Source organism: Cynocephalus volans, chromosome 1 (genome assembly GCF_027409185.1).
Source record: "Cynocephalus volans isolate mCynVol1 chromosome 1, mCynVol1.pri, whole genome shotgun sequence".
NCBI classification, from domain to species: Eukaryota; Metazoa; Chordata; class Mammalia; order Dermoptera; family Cynocephalidae; genus Cynocephalus; species Cynocephalus volans.
In genome coordinates this window covers 136451020-136465503 of record NC_084460.1, presented here as the reverse complement: position 1 = coordinate 136465503, position 14484 = coordinate 136451020, and positions in this window count along the sequence as shown.

Below are 14484 nucleotides of genomic sequence, written 5' to 3'. Positions count from 1 at the left end.
AATGCTATTATTACATTTGACCTATAAAGTATTCAGAGTGACTGCTAAGTGAAAATTGAAATTTAGCTTTCCCCACATAGGTCCTTGTTTTGCACCTTCTAAAAAGTGTACTAATTGTTAATTAGATGTTGCTTTTGTTTATACAAGCATTCCCAAAGAATTACATTTGGATTTTGTTTTACTGAGTTTGGGGATTTTAAAAATTATCTTATCTAGATTGACTAACAGCATACTTACAATAAAAAAAAAAGCAGTTGTTCAGTTCATCTTACCAGATGTGTCTGGTGAAGTATTCAGGGTTTGATGGACTGCTTTGCTTTAGTTTGGAAGTGATAGTTAACTTTATTTTACTCCATATTAAATGGCTTTGTTCTTTTCACTGGGGACATTATCTTCTTTACATTTTAGAGCAAAGAGCAACAAAAGGGTGAATAACAAGGCAAATATATTTGATTCCCTCATATATCCCCATCTGTCTGTGCTATCCTTTCCTTCAAGTATATAAATATGCATTTTCTTAAAAAAAAAAAATTCCTCTTCTGGCCAAATTTTATACTAATAAATTGAGAGGGAAACCTTACAGTTAAAAGTCTTATGGCCACTGTTTTCTTTTTGCAATCAGTGGTCAAAACTGATCATGCCCTCAAATTGATTTTTATGCACAGAACTAGTTATTGTGAACTTTACTACTCTTTCCAAAGATATCCTGATAACTTGGGCCAGAACTGGTTACTATGTAACAAGGATCTAGTTCAATGCCTCCAAACCCTTCTGCAAAGCAAAGCTTACCTCACAAGCTCTAACCTAAATCACAGAGACATGCATGTTTCATTAATTAACACTGATTTTGCTTTGCAGCCCCCCAGAGGGGTGGGCTCATGTCCCCTGAACAGCTCACATTAGTGCCTCAGCAGAACGGGGGGGGTTGGTAGGGAAGGTTTGTGATCTGGAGCTCAGCAACATTTTTTTCATTTCATTAGTGCTAAACAATTCTCTTGCTCTCAGGAATTTGTCAAGAAAAGAATAATACCACCTGAGATTCCACGTACCCGATAAGAACTTTTCTCATAGGTTTGAATTGCTTACTTACATGTCGTAAATTAACCATAGCTTCATTTGACCATCAGGTCGTAAGTCTGTTGACAGTTTCAGCATGACCGAATCATTCATTTTTTTTGCTGTCAGAAATTGGCTTGGTTCTCTTTAGAGTTGGTATAAACATGCCATGTAATAAATGATTTCTACTTAATGGTACAACAGAATTATTGCTTTCTTAGATGTATGTGTAGTAAAAGTCAGTATACACATTTATATAATTTCTTTCTTCAAAATCTTATACCTAATTTGATATTTCTAAAAATTGCACATGTAAATCATGTGTATAACATGCTAAAGTACTTTAACTGTGATCTTAAACTGAATAAAAATATTTAATAAAAATTTGAAATATTTTAAAGATATTATTCAAATATATTTCTTTATGTTCACACTACTGGCCATATAGTATGTGCCTTGAATGTACCATATCCACTAAGAAAGTAGAAAAAAAACTTTAATAAAAGTAAGATATTTCAACTATTTCACAATATTGAATGATGGTCTTCCCTAAACTGTGTTTGCCTGAGTTTCAGCATTGTCTGAGCAGCCTTGGTTGCTTTTCCCTAAAGTGTAGAGTGGTGATCAGCCTAACAGAAGAAAGAAGATATGCTTCAGTCTACCACTTGGGATGGACAACAGCCTTTGGGGCATCTCCCTGTGAAAAGTGCGATCTGAACATACCAGTTTCCCTGACCTACTGGAAAACTATAGAAGTGATGTCATTAAGACTGTGACCTAAAATATAAACTCAGACCTCATGTTTACTAAATACAATTTTTCTGAACCTTAGATCTATATGTATTTTTCACACACAGTGTAATTATTAGCAAACAGGTATACATTCACACTTGGCTTTAAGTTCTGGCTCCACCCGTTTACCACTGGGTTTTTTAACCTCCCTGAATCAGACTTCACTTATCTAAATGATGGTGGTGGTGATACCTCCTCACACTGTGTGGATGAAAAGAGAATTATACAAAAACGTTGGCATGGGGCCTGTAATGTAAATGCTTATTAAACGGTAATTATTAACTGTATTATTTTCATTCCAACTCTAAGGTTGGCATGTTTTTTTAAGTATATTCAAAAGAGATGCTGAGTGTAACTGTTCCTCTTTGAAATAAACTCGTAAGGGCCTGGTGTGTAGAGGTCGGCTGTTTCAGGTAATTTGCTGGTGTAGAAAACTCAGAATAGGTCAGGTTTACATCATACTTTTATATGTAGCACTGTGTGAGATTTTTCTATAAAATTAATCTACCTAATGAATTATACGAGACACTACAGCACCCTTCCTTTCCGTTACTGAGAATGGGGGAGGGGGGAGGGAGTTCATACCAAAAATCTGTAGGAAAAAAGCGGCAGAATATACGTATGTATAACTTTATGGTCCTGTGTGTATTATACAATTGCACCTGTCCTTTTGAGTAGAAGATGACATCTCTTGCAAGGAAAAATAAAGTTCTTATCAACAGTAAGTGAGCTAAAACTAATGCTACTGACTATTCCGTACATACATACTGAAAGGATTTATACCAAAGATAAAATGATTAATCATAATTTATCATAAGCCTTTTCACCTTTTTGAAATTATGAAAGTTTTCAAATATATGCCAAAGTACAGAGGGTAGTATTTTGAATTCCATGTACCTATCACCCAGCTACAAATACTAACATTTTTCTAGTTTGTTTCATATATAACACACCCATTTTTTCCACCTCATACCTCCAACCCAAAAGATATGCATATGTCAGAAATATTACATGTGTGAGTAATTCAGATAAAGCCTTTTAAAGTGAGTGTTTTGGTATGCATAAATTTTCATTTTCTAATGTATTTGCCTCTTCACGATTCCAAAAATGTTTGTTGTCCAAAGCAAAAGGAACCCATGAACCCAAAGAACAAAAGTGCTGGAGTGAAGGTCACTTGGAAATAAGAAACACTGTTCAGATTGGGTGTCTCTATATTTATCTTTTATGATCTCTTTTTGGGGGGTTTTCTACGATCTTTTCTTTTTTTCCAGAAAAGTCTAAAAAGACCAAAGTGCTAAAACTCTTATAATATTTTGTGTGTGTTAACAGTTAAGTCCTTACACTTTTCCTTTCAATCCTGTTCCCTCTGTATTTTCTTCCTCTCCTAAACTTGCAAGAGAAAATCCCCTGGAGGAATAGAGAAAAATTTTGATTATCTCTGGAAGTCAAGTTGCCAAAGATTTAAAAAATTTGAAATCCTTCATCAACAGGCCAGAAATTAAGGCATAAAATGAAATCCCTTTCTGAAGAAAGTAAGTGATAGTTTAAGACATCTCTCTTGGAGATTCCTTACCCTAGAGAATTTTACACAAGGTTATTTTGTCATAGGGTTATATATTTGGATAGTCAGAAGAGAAAAATGTGAGGATTAAAAGCTTTTTAAAGATGATGAAGAATGAAAGGGGAAAAGGGAAAGTTCATATAAATAAGTCTTAGAGGTTTTATGTTTAGAAGTCAAATGGTTTTAAAGCCAGCATGAAATATGTCCAAGAAATATGCTCAAGTATCATGGCTATTTTATCCTTGTCCTTTCTACTATTGGAAATCAATATCTTTGGTGGTTATGAAAGGCCAATTAAACAGATACCATTCATATCTTCCAGAAATAAACATGAAAGCACTGAAAAAAATATACAAACAATAGAAATATAATAGATACAAAAATAGGTAATAATTTACCATATACTTTGAAGCAATTATTGAAACATTTAATGGAGAAGCAGTATTGATAAAATATTTTTCTCCAAGATATTATATAATCCTTGAGATAAATACTGTAAAAATTTAGATGTCTTATAAAATTACAATTTTTTACTTCTCCTGTGCTTTATCTTGACTTAGGTATTTAGCAGTGCATTAAAAATATATTTAAGAGCAATATTTTTCACATGAATCAATATCTAAAAGCTTTTTATAAATTGAATGTGAAGTACTTGATACTCTGATGCCAGCCTCACCTGAATTGAAATCTGTATTATGTCAATCAAAATCAAAACTGTATTGTTAGTATAAAATTGCTTATAAACAGTGCTGCCTTCCACTGTTCTGTTTCAAACCCTATGGAAAATTATTTTAACTTACTAAGTTTGTCTTGTAAAAGTTTTCAGAATCAAGGTAGAGTCACTTACGTCAAAACCTGATAAAATAGAGTCAGAAAGCCATAAAGGAGGGGCTCTCTCACACACATGCCTATGATATAAACTATTACAAGGATTCTCTGAAAACCACAACCTTGCACAAAGGCCACTGCAACCTTACACAAAGAATGCTTCTGCAAAGATAACTGCCCTGCAACTGCCCCTTCAACTTTGGACTGACGCCATATTTGTTACTGATTATTGTAGCCAGGGATAATTATTTCAAAACACATTATGGAAGCTTCCTCATTTTTCCTTTACAACTCATGCCTTCCTTTGCTTCCCTGGGTACTGCTGTGGCCCCCCCATAGTTTGCCATGGCACATGTATTCCTGGATTGCAATTCCCTGTCTATTCCCCAAAAACCATTTCTCTGGAGAGTCTCTCCACTGAGGTCTATAGGGTCTTTATTGCTGGGTGAATGGCTCAAGAAACCCTTTGCTCTAGGAGGATTCATGGACCAAAAGGGAATTGCTGTGAAGAATTCTTGTTTGTGATGTGTGCTGCCCCCACTTCATTTGGGATCTAGATTGGCCTTCCTTTGCTAAACCTCAGCTTTAAAAAGGACTTAAACATAAAGAAAAATCATGATTTGTAATAATGAATATGCTAATAATTAAAAAAAGGACTCAACTACAGAAAGTACTTATTCTTACATGACTGTAGGACTACTTCACCTTTGGGAGTATTGAAGGCTTTGCATCTGCTTTTTAAACAGTCACCTCAGTCTGGCCGAATTAAAATCTCCTTTTTAGGGATTGATAGTTAAAAAGAGTTCTTTCTTTTAACTCCAAAAACATCTGCTTTAAGAAGAGAGATCATCTCATCTCTCTTAGGTATGCGAACTGCACTGTAATTTATGCATGAATTCAGAAAAGTTGTAGAAATTCAAAGGGTTTAATTTGAAGTTCATCAGGCGCCTGTCTTAGCCCCCGAAGATTCAGTCTTCATTTGGGCTTTCTCTCCCCACTTTTCAAAGAGAAGACTTTAAATGAGTAGGTGACATATGGAGCAACATTTCCTAGGGACCTAGAGTGTCCACAGGACTGTGGCTGAAGCAACAGGTAAGATGACTGTCTTCAAACACCTCCACAAGCCCACCTAACATGGCACCCAAAATTCTAACCAGAACACATAGGGCTTGACTATTAAGTGTGCTACGTTCTTCCCTAGGACACTTGGAAATTGGAATCAGACCAAGGATTTTTCTTCTATATATGGGCATTTATTCATGTGAATTCCTTTTTTTGGGTTCTTCTTTCACTTCTACCCACACATCCAATACTCCATATGTCTTCTTTAAAAAACAAATGGTTTTCTGGTCCGGGTGTGCACTTTTCTCTTCCTTTTCAAAGTTGCCTTTGTGTGACATTCTAGCCTACCACCACCACCGCCTGCTCCTCAGCCAAAGATCTGTTTTAGATAGAAATCTGTCCCAGCTTTTGAGCCTACTGCAGAGAGCAGCAGCATCAGTAATTGGTGGTGACAGGATGAACTAAGTCATAAATTAGCTGATGAATAGTATTTCCTGGGGAATAGCAGGGCTTTGCCCACATTCAAAGGAAAAGCAGAACCAACCAAGTGGCAGGATTCCACAGCAGACAGGCCCCTGGAAGATGCCCCAGTCACCAAGCGGAGAACCGTTTTTCCCCGAAAGTTCGCCTTGCCCTGCTGAGGAGTACTGGCTGCTGTCACAAACTTCCAAATCTTGGAACAGAGCCGGGGTTTCCGAGATATACTGCTACCAATGAGCAAAACAAGTCCCCCTTCCTAGTCCCTTTTATATTTTTCCTAGTCAATTTCATATTGAAGTTAAAACTTTTTGATGTAAATGTTAACCTCATAGCTTTTCTTAAACGATTTTGTGTTCTAAGCTTAGAATATACTCTCACAGTTCTGAGTTGGAGAATAGGCAGAAAAGTGATCCATTTTCATATAAAGAATGACCTCCTGTGTGTCCCCAGTATACAAAATAAAAACTAAGAAATGGGAGCTTCTCTTCCCAGCCTCTACCTCTTTTTTTTTAAATAAAGTTAATATTTTGTATCATTTATGGTCCACTAATGAATCAAGATGTTTAAATAGAATTACATGTGCTACAAATTCACTCAACAGCCTGATCCACTTTCCCAGTTTTAAGAGGATGTTTTTTCCCCAAATGCCCATGAGCTGCTGTTACTGAGCAATGGCTGCTACAAGGTTGTATAAACCTAATTATGTTCATTTCTACAGAGCCTCCTTTTCTTTGACATCCATACCAGATAAGCGTGACTCAGTTTATAAATCATTTGAAGAGAGTGTCTGCTCTTAGCCTCCTTGCACCTCTTATGCCAGAGTTGGAGGACTATTTCTCATGTGTCTGGCTACTTCCTGAATCAATAGGTGCATCGTCACCCTGCAATAAGCTCTCCCTCCCGGGAACTAGGGAGGAGAAGAAACTACCAGACAGCTCCAGTTCATTTGTACATTCCACTTGGCTATGATTATCAGCCACAGAATAGTCTCCTGAGATGGCGGAGACCAAGACTATTTCAAATGACTTGGAAAGGACAATGCTTTCATCTCATACTTGAGGAAATTGCCGGCTTCACAGAGGAAGAGAAGCGACATTATGAAATGTGATAGTGAAGCATAACTGTAAAATGGAAAGCAATTTAAATATATTACTGGACAAAAGCCATTAGCCAAATAAACATAAATAACCTTACTGAGGAAGGGCAGCATTCCCAAATAACTTCTCCCTGAGTTTTGGAGGTAATTTATTTCTTACTGAAGGGGCTTTAAGTGTCATTAGAGTGGTTTGCAACTGAAACATTTTATCAAGGCATCAGATTTTTCCACTTGTACAAACAACTCCATTGGAGTTACTGTGGCATTTCTGCAGGCAGGGAAGCCAATAACAACTGGTATCACCAGAACCAGGCAATTTTGCTTTCTGAAAGGAGGGTTGTCAACTCTTGATTGTTCTCAGATTACCCTCAGCAGATGCTGCCAAATTCCTGTTGACATCACCCACACCATTAACCACGCCATTAAAATCTTTGTATTGTTAATACTGTTTTTATTTAATCTGATTCAGCAAGGACTACAAGACAAATCTCTAGGTTCTGGAAAGATGCAAGGTTCAGAGACTCCAGTGCTGCTTTAGGTAGCTGGACCTGTGTATCCAGGTGGGAAGAAGTTATGCATGTGGGCCCCTGTGCATGGAAGATGTCATTAAGATTATCCATAGTGCATAGTTACTATCATAATTCCTTTGCTTCACTAGTAATACTCACACTGAAAGAGTTTATGCAGCTTCCAGCGTGCCCCTGAGTCTCAAGAATCTGAAGACGGTGATCAACAACGTCTAGTAAATGTGTTCATGACTGAGCCAAAAGGCAGTATCTCAGTTCGTAAAGAGAGGGTTTTACTTTTTTCTTTTGGTATTGTTTTTTGTTTGTTTGTTTTAGCCATACGAGGAGAGGAAGTTTTCTGGACAATCACCTTGGACTCTGTAAAAAAATTTTTAATATCTTGTCTCAAAATATCTGCTCTCCAGTGGGACCCAGACCACAGCTCCCAGGATGGTGGCTGAGAACTGGTTGGAAGGGATTAATCCATGTGAGGGATGTGGGGTGAGGACTGCCAGATGTGGTCTTTCTGAAATCCAGGATCTTCCTTAATACAAATCCTCAGCCCAGCACAAGCAGAAAACACACATTCCCTTGGAGTCAACCAGTCTGGGAGAAGGCTCTGTACAGCTCTGCAGCACCTAACTAGCATGGTGCCAACACACAACAGGCAACCAAAAAAATCCCATTGATTGGGGCAAACCTGTGCCCCAGCTCTACCACAAACCCCTTGTATGACCAGAGTCAAATCACCTAACCTCTTTGTTTCCATGTCTCTAATGTGGGCATGATAACATTTACCTCCAAGGATCATTTGGGGATACTATGACATACCACATTTAAACAAACTTTGTAAAATCTAAAATACTATATAAAAGTGTATGGTTAAAAAATTAGATTTAAGAAAATGAAAAGATAAGTCATAGACTGGGAGAAAATATGTGCAAAACACTTGCCTGATAGACGATTTGCATCCAAAATATGCAAAGAACTCTAAAGGTCAACAATTGGAAAACAGCCCAATTAAAAAGTGGGCAAAAGGTCTGAACAGACACCTCATGAAAGAGGATCTACAGATGGCAAGTAAGCATACAAAAAGATATACACCATCATGTATCATTAGGTACTTGAAAATTAGCACAACAATGAGATAACACTATTCCTATTAGAATGGCCAAAATCAAAAACACTGATAATATCAAATGCTGGAGAGAATGTGGAGCAACTGGAACTCTCATTCATTGCTGGTGGGAATGCAACCTGGTACAGCCCCTTAGGAATGGTTTCCCAGTTTCTTGCAAATCTAAACATAGTCTTACCTTATAATCCATCAACTTTGTATGTGGGTATTCTCTGTATTCTGCTCAATTATTCTGTAAACCTAAAACTAGTTTAAAAATAAAGTTTATTAATTAAACACAAAATTAGTAAGCCTCGTCCAAGTGACTACTTCTCAAATATCACCAAAGAGATACAGTTTTAAGGCAAAAAGCCATGTTAATTTTTTCACTGACATTTTTCTTTTCAATAAAGTATAAAAGTAAGTTAAAAAAATACATTTTTTTTCCTTTGGGACTCAATAAGGCTAATTTTTTTCTATTTTGAATGAAAACAAAATCATCGGTAAACTTTTCCTTTCCTGAATTGACCCATATGTAAAAGAGGTTGGTAAACACTGTATCCAAATGAAAACAAAAAGAAAGTTAACCTGCGTGGAGAATCACTACCACATTTTGCACAAGTTCTCTGCTTTGTTCCAGATGTAAAATAATATTTTTAAATGTATAATCATCAAAAGTCATGACACCATTCACACAGGAGGTGGTTGTGCCTTGTGTTTGACTAAGCCACTTCGGTGTTTTAGGTCTGGAAAAAATGACATACAAACTTTGTCACTATATTAACATCCATTTCATATCAGGTTTGCTAGTAATACAACATTTATTGGGGTCTGGAGAAATTTCCGATAAGCATGGATCTATTTTGAGAGGTGATATACCTTCACTTGCACATTGATTCATTTATTCCTTCACTCTGCAAATATTTACTGAGTTTACTGAAAACTGGGGATTGTGGCTTGTGTGGGACATATCAGGGGGAAAGGCCGCATTTCTGCCCTCAGCAAAATCTCAATCTGTTGGGAGGCTGGGAAGACAAGAAATCTGATCATTACAATGTAAAGTAACAATGCTCTCAGTGCTTGAGGAGCACAGGGAGGAAGCTGCTCCCCTTGCCTGAGGGAACCAGGAAAGCTTTCCAGAGGATGGGACTAATTAGCTTGTAATCAGGATGAGCCATCTGAAATCTATTTCTGATCCACGGAATCAGAAAGTATATTGCAGGCCAACACAACTTTTACTGTTGGAGGTAAGGTAGCCTCTGTTTCTCTTCTTCAGGAAGCAAAAAGACTCTGGCATAAAGAGAGAAAAGGCATGGGTGGATTTTCAAGTGAGCACACAAGTTACAAGATTTGATGATTTAATCATATTTTCTTTACAATGGTTTAAGTGGTGATGCTAAAATCCAAATCATCTTTGTTTAATTAGATTTTTATAATAAAATTATTTATGATCTGCAGGAATACTAAATTAGAAAACATAATCATTCTGAATTTTTATAAGGAAAGTACTGATTCTTTTGGTCTGCAACATTACCATCCTGGGCTCCCACATTGGGTGTCCGGGGCCACCTGCACTTGAGTGCATCTGCACTGTTTTCATGAATGGGGCAGATGTGCTAACCCGGGAAACTCAAGACCTGTTCTTTTGCACTACAAACTGGCTCTTACCTGAAGGCACTGTATTACCAAGAAAAAAAATCAGTGTATTCTTAAGGCATCAACAAAGCTGGGCACCAGAAGAAAGAGTTTTGAAATAATTTGACATTTTATATTGTTGGGGAGGAAAACTACATTTTCCACTACCCATCCTAGGTTCACGGTTGAGGCCCCAATAACAAAAGACAGATTAACAAGAGAAAAGCACAGAAATGTATTTAGTATATGTCTTACATGGCACAGAGCCTTCATAAATAAGGAAATGAAGATTCAAAGAAATAGTTAAAACCTGTGTGTTTTTATGCTAGGTTTGGTGAAGAATGAACAGCTGTGGAAAAGTATGATAAGGCAGGAAGGATATGATCTAATGATAATAAACTGGGGAAAACTAAGACAGGCCTGTTTGTTCAGATTCTTCTCTGTGACCCTCCATCTTCAGAGACAAGATGTCCCTTCCCTCCAGGTATGGAGAGGACACCTCTCACCTAAGGGCCTTATGACCTGCTTCAGGGGAAGGTCAGGAAATCCTTCCTGGATTTTATGACTTTCTTCAAGGGAGAAGAGCAGGGGAAGGTGAGAGTGACTTTCCTGCTTCTGTGGTTTTCTCAGATTCCTTCAGCTTAAACTATTCACTATGCTAAGGTGCCATATCTTGGACTAGCATCTCCTGAATCCCATCAATATTGTAATAGTGAAGTCCCAGCAGGAAATAGATGGCACAATCGAACTGGGCAAATTTGAGTTTGGTAAAGGAACTACTTGCCAAGGTGTAGGAGGGAAACCACGAAAGACAGTGCAGGGTCCTAGGACTAGTAACAGTGGGCCCTGAAGCCCCCCTGCCCACCTCCAGGGTGATCCAAACCTGGAGACATAGAGCAGGGTGGACAGGGCGGGTGACCCCGACTTTGCTGTCCTCCCTCCCTCTCCACTCTTCTCCATTCCCCATTGGCCAAACACAAGTGGAAGCCAGAGCAATGGAACTTGCTGACAGTTTGTTCATTCAGCCTCCCAGGACACAGAGCAGGGTGGAGAACGGAAGGTAGCTGGCACCGAATGCATTCGCTGATGGCCCCAGAATAGCCTGGACTTATTGTACATCTTACTATGTTCCTTTGACAGAGATGGTTGCAGAGAAGCCATCGTTTTTCTCATGCCTCTAAAAGTCTTCTTTGGGCCTCCGCGTTTGGTGTGTGGGACCTGGAAGAGTAAGGGTGTTATAATTTGGTGCTGTCAGTCGCCTCCAGTGCAGAACATCAAAGGCTCCCAAGGAGGGACCATATTTTTGCTCGGCCTGGGTACATTGGGCTCTGACCTTTAAAGGGGCTTTACTGTCATCCTGAAGGGCAGGGCAGACCTGTAACCTGCAGACCAGGCCACACATGGCCCTGCCACCAGCACCCCCACCCCACCCCATGTCTGTCCAGTGACAGCACATTTCAAGCCTGTCAAGATTAGAGAAACGCATACTTCAACAGGCAAGCTGTCCAACTGCAGAGAGAGAGGGGGAGAGAGAGACAGAGAGAGAAGAAGTCAACACAGCCAATTTAGAAAATCATCAGGGTCAGTGCACAGCACCCCAGTGGATTTTTCCAGGGGAAAATGTATTATTTAATAATGCTGATAGCTCTCACTCGCTCTCAGCAGTGAAAAGCAGCAGAGCGTGTTCATCTGTACTCGGTACCAAAACACAGCATTTGTATTTAAATATTTGAGTTAAACACGTCTTGTGTTTGCAGAGCATTAATGCTGTTGACATTGTTCCATAGCTGTACTCTTTAGGGAGTTGGAATGCGTTTTCAATATTAGTCAACAAACCTTACAAAACACTTTAATAGGAGTTGAGACTGTAAGCTACTCACAGGGGCCGTTCAGCAGGAGACTGGAGAAGACTGACCCGGCAGGGGTGGAGACAACGACAGGGACCTGAGAGAGGGAGCAGCTGCTATTCCTGCTAACATCCCTTTAGAGGGTGTGCATCTGCCCTTGGTGCAGTGTGGAGGCTCCACTTCTGAAGAAAAATGTAGTTCTTCTCCAGACTGACATACTCTGTCTCCCTTCCAGCTGAGCATCTACATGAATTCCTAGAAAATTCATCTCTAGCTTGTTGACACTGGCTTTACACACTTGACTCCACTTCCCTGTGCTTAACCTGGCCCCCAATCCAGAAACTACATCCTAATGCCATGGGAGGGAAAGTGATTCACCGGATGGGAGCTGAGCCACTGAGCAGGTGTGAGGTGGCAAATGTGCCTGAGAAATGCCATCCCTTGTGTCCCACACATGCCTCGTGTTTGCTATGTCCCATCTCACTCTCCCTCCTTTGTACACCAGGGGACCTGTGAGCCCGCTGAAGTCCGTGGGTGAGAGGACTTCAGTCCTCAGGACCCAGGAGGGGGAGGAATGAATTCTCCACCATCTTTACTATTCTGACCGTGCAGCCCTATGCACATTTCTGTTTTAAGAGCCTGAGTTTCAAGAGGGCTTTATTTAATCAGCCTCATACGGGTTAAGAAAGATATTAAGGAGCCACCTGAGAGCTGTAAGTTTTCATCAGTGGCTGCAGCCTGACCTGGGGTATCTGGTTGGAAGAAGGGAACAAGCAAGGTCAGATGAGTGTAGTGAAGAGGCTCGAGTGACACAGCAAGATGAAAAGGAGGACAGCAGGGATGGGGGACAGACCACCCCTGAGACCGAGATGCGGGGAGCAGTGTTAACACACCCACTCTCCGCTCTGCCTTTCCTGCTCTCCCCAGTCTTCTCCCCGTCTCCCGCCCCTGCCACCCCTCCCCACCCAAGCCTCCTCCAGGACCTGGGGGCAGTGGGGCCCTGCTCTCCAGATCGCACTGCTCTGTGCAGGGGAGAGGAGAAGACGGGAGAGGGGAGAATCTACCTGACAGTGCAATTTGAGACCTGGGACTAGTGGGTAGGTCAATGTGTCTCTTCAGGAATATGTGCATGATAGCAGGAGCCCCAGTACCCAGCCAAAATGGGGACAAGGCAAATGGCATTGTGATGCTAGGACTCGGGGGTCCTTTGGGGGAGGATACACAAGGAATCTTCAGAAAGTTCATGGAAAGATGTTGCTGTGAATTGATTGAATTGTGTCCCCCAAAGTCCATATATTAGAAGCTTAATTCCCACTGTAACTGTTGAGGGTGGGAAATCCTATTATGGTAATGGAAAGGTGGAGCCTTAAAGAGGTGATTAGATTGTAGGACCGTGCAGTAGTGAATGGATTAATAATGGCGGTCAGGAGCGTGGTTCTGAGGGCTTTAAAAGGAGAGTGCATGAGGAGGTTGATCTCTCACTCTCTCTGCTCTGCCATTTTGCAGTGTGATACTCTGCCATCACTGGAGTCACCACCAAAGAAAGCCTTCACCAGATGTGTTCCCTGGACTTTAAACTTCCAGCCTCTGAAACTGTAAGCAATAAATTTCATTTTCTTTATAAATCACCCAGTTCCAAGTATTTTGTTATAAGCAACAGAAATGGACTAATACAGATGCGTATTATCTTTTAATTCTATTTTGCATGAACTTTTTGAAGTACCCTCCTATTACCATCTCTCACTAGGGCCCAGAGTTGTGATCTGGGCGTCATCGTCTGACTCTAGTTCCCCGGGAAGAGGCGTGCTCTGCCAGTGTGGGAGACACATACATGCCTCAGCCAATCACTGGAGAGCAGCCTGCTACCTCCAACCCACCTTTAACACTCCCAAAGAGATGCTGACATTCTTTCTAACCTCAGAAGCTCCCCAGGGACTCAAGTAGCCAATTCTCACCTCCCTTGAGCTGTTTCTTCTGGAAGAGCACCTACTTCCACAGACATTGCTTCTGTTCCTAACACCGTTAATAACCTGAACCCCCAAATCTGGAGGCGTGACCTCATGGCTCATTGCCCTTGACCCTCAGCAGTTCCATCGGATGAACCCTCTGCCTTCACAGCCCTCTCTTCCTTTGACATTCCTGACCTCCCAGTGGCTCACCTTCTCCTACCTCCCTGGCTAAGCCTATTCTGTCACCTTCACTATTTCCACTAGGTTATTGAAGCCTTTGGGTCACAAACTCCTGCCACCAAAACAGTGCCTGAGGCTGCTGCATAACAATCTACTTCCTTGATTAGAGCATCTTAATTATGCTCTAGGAATTTGCTTAAACAGGTTAATCATTTTCGAGGACAAATTTAGAAGCTGTGCTTGCTGAGGGATCTGCTCTGAATGTCCCCTGGGAAGTTCTGATTATACCTGCCTGTTGGGAACTTGCCAGTGCCCTGGGTGTAGTAGGGATTAGGACACTGGCTTCAAGGTATACACAACTGCTGCAGGCATCTC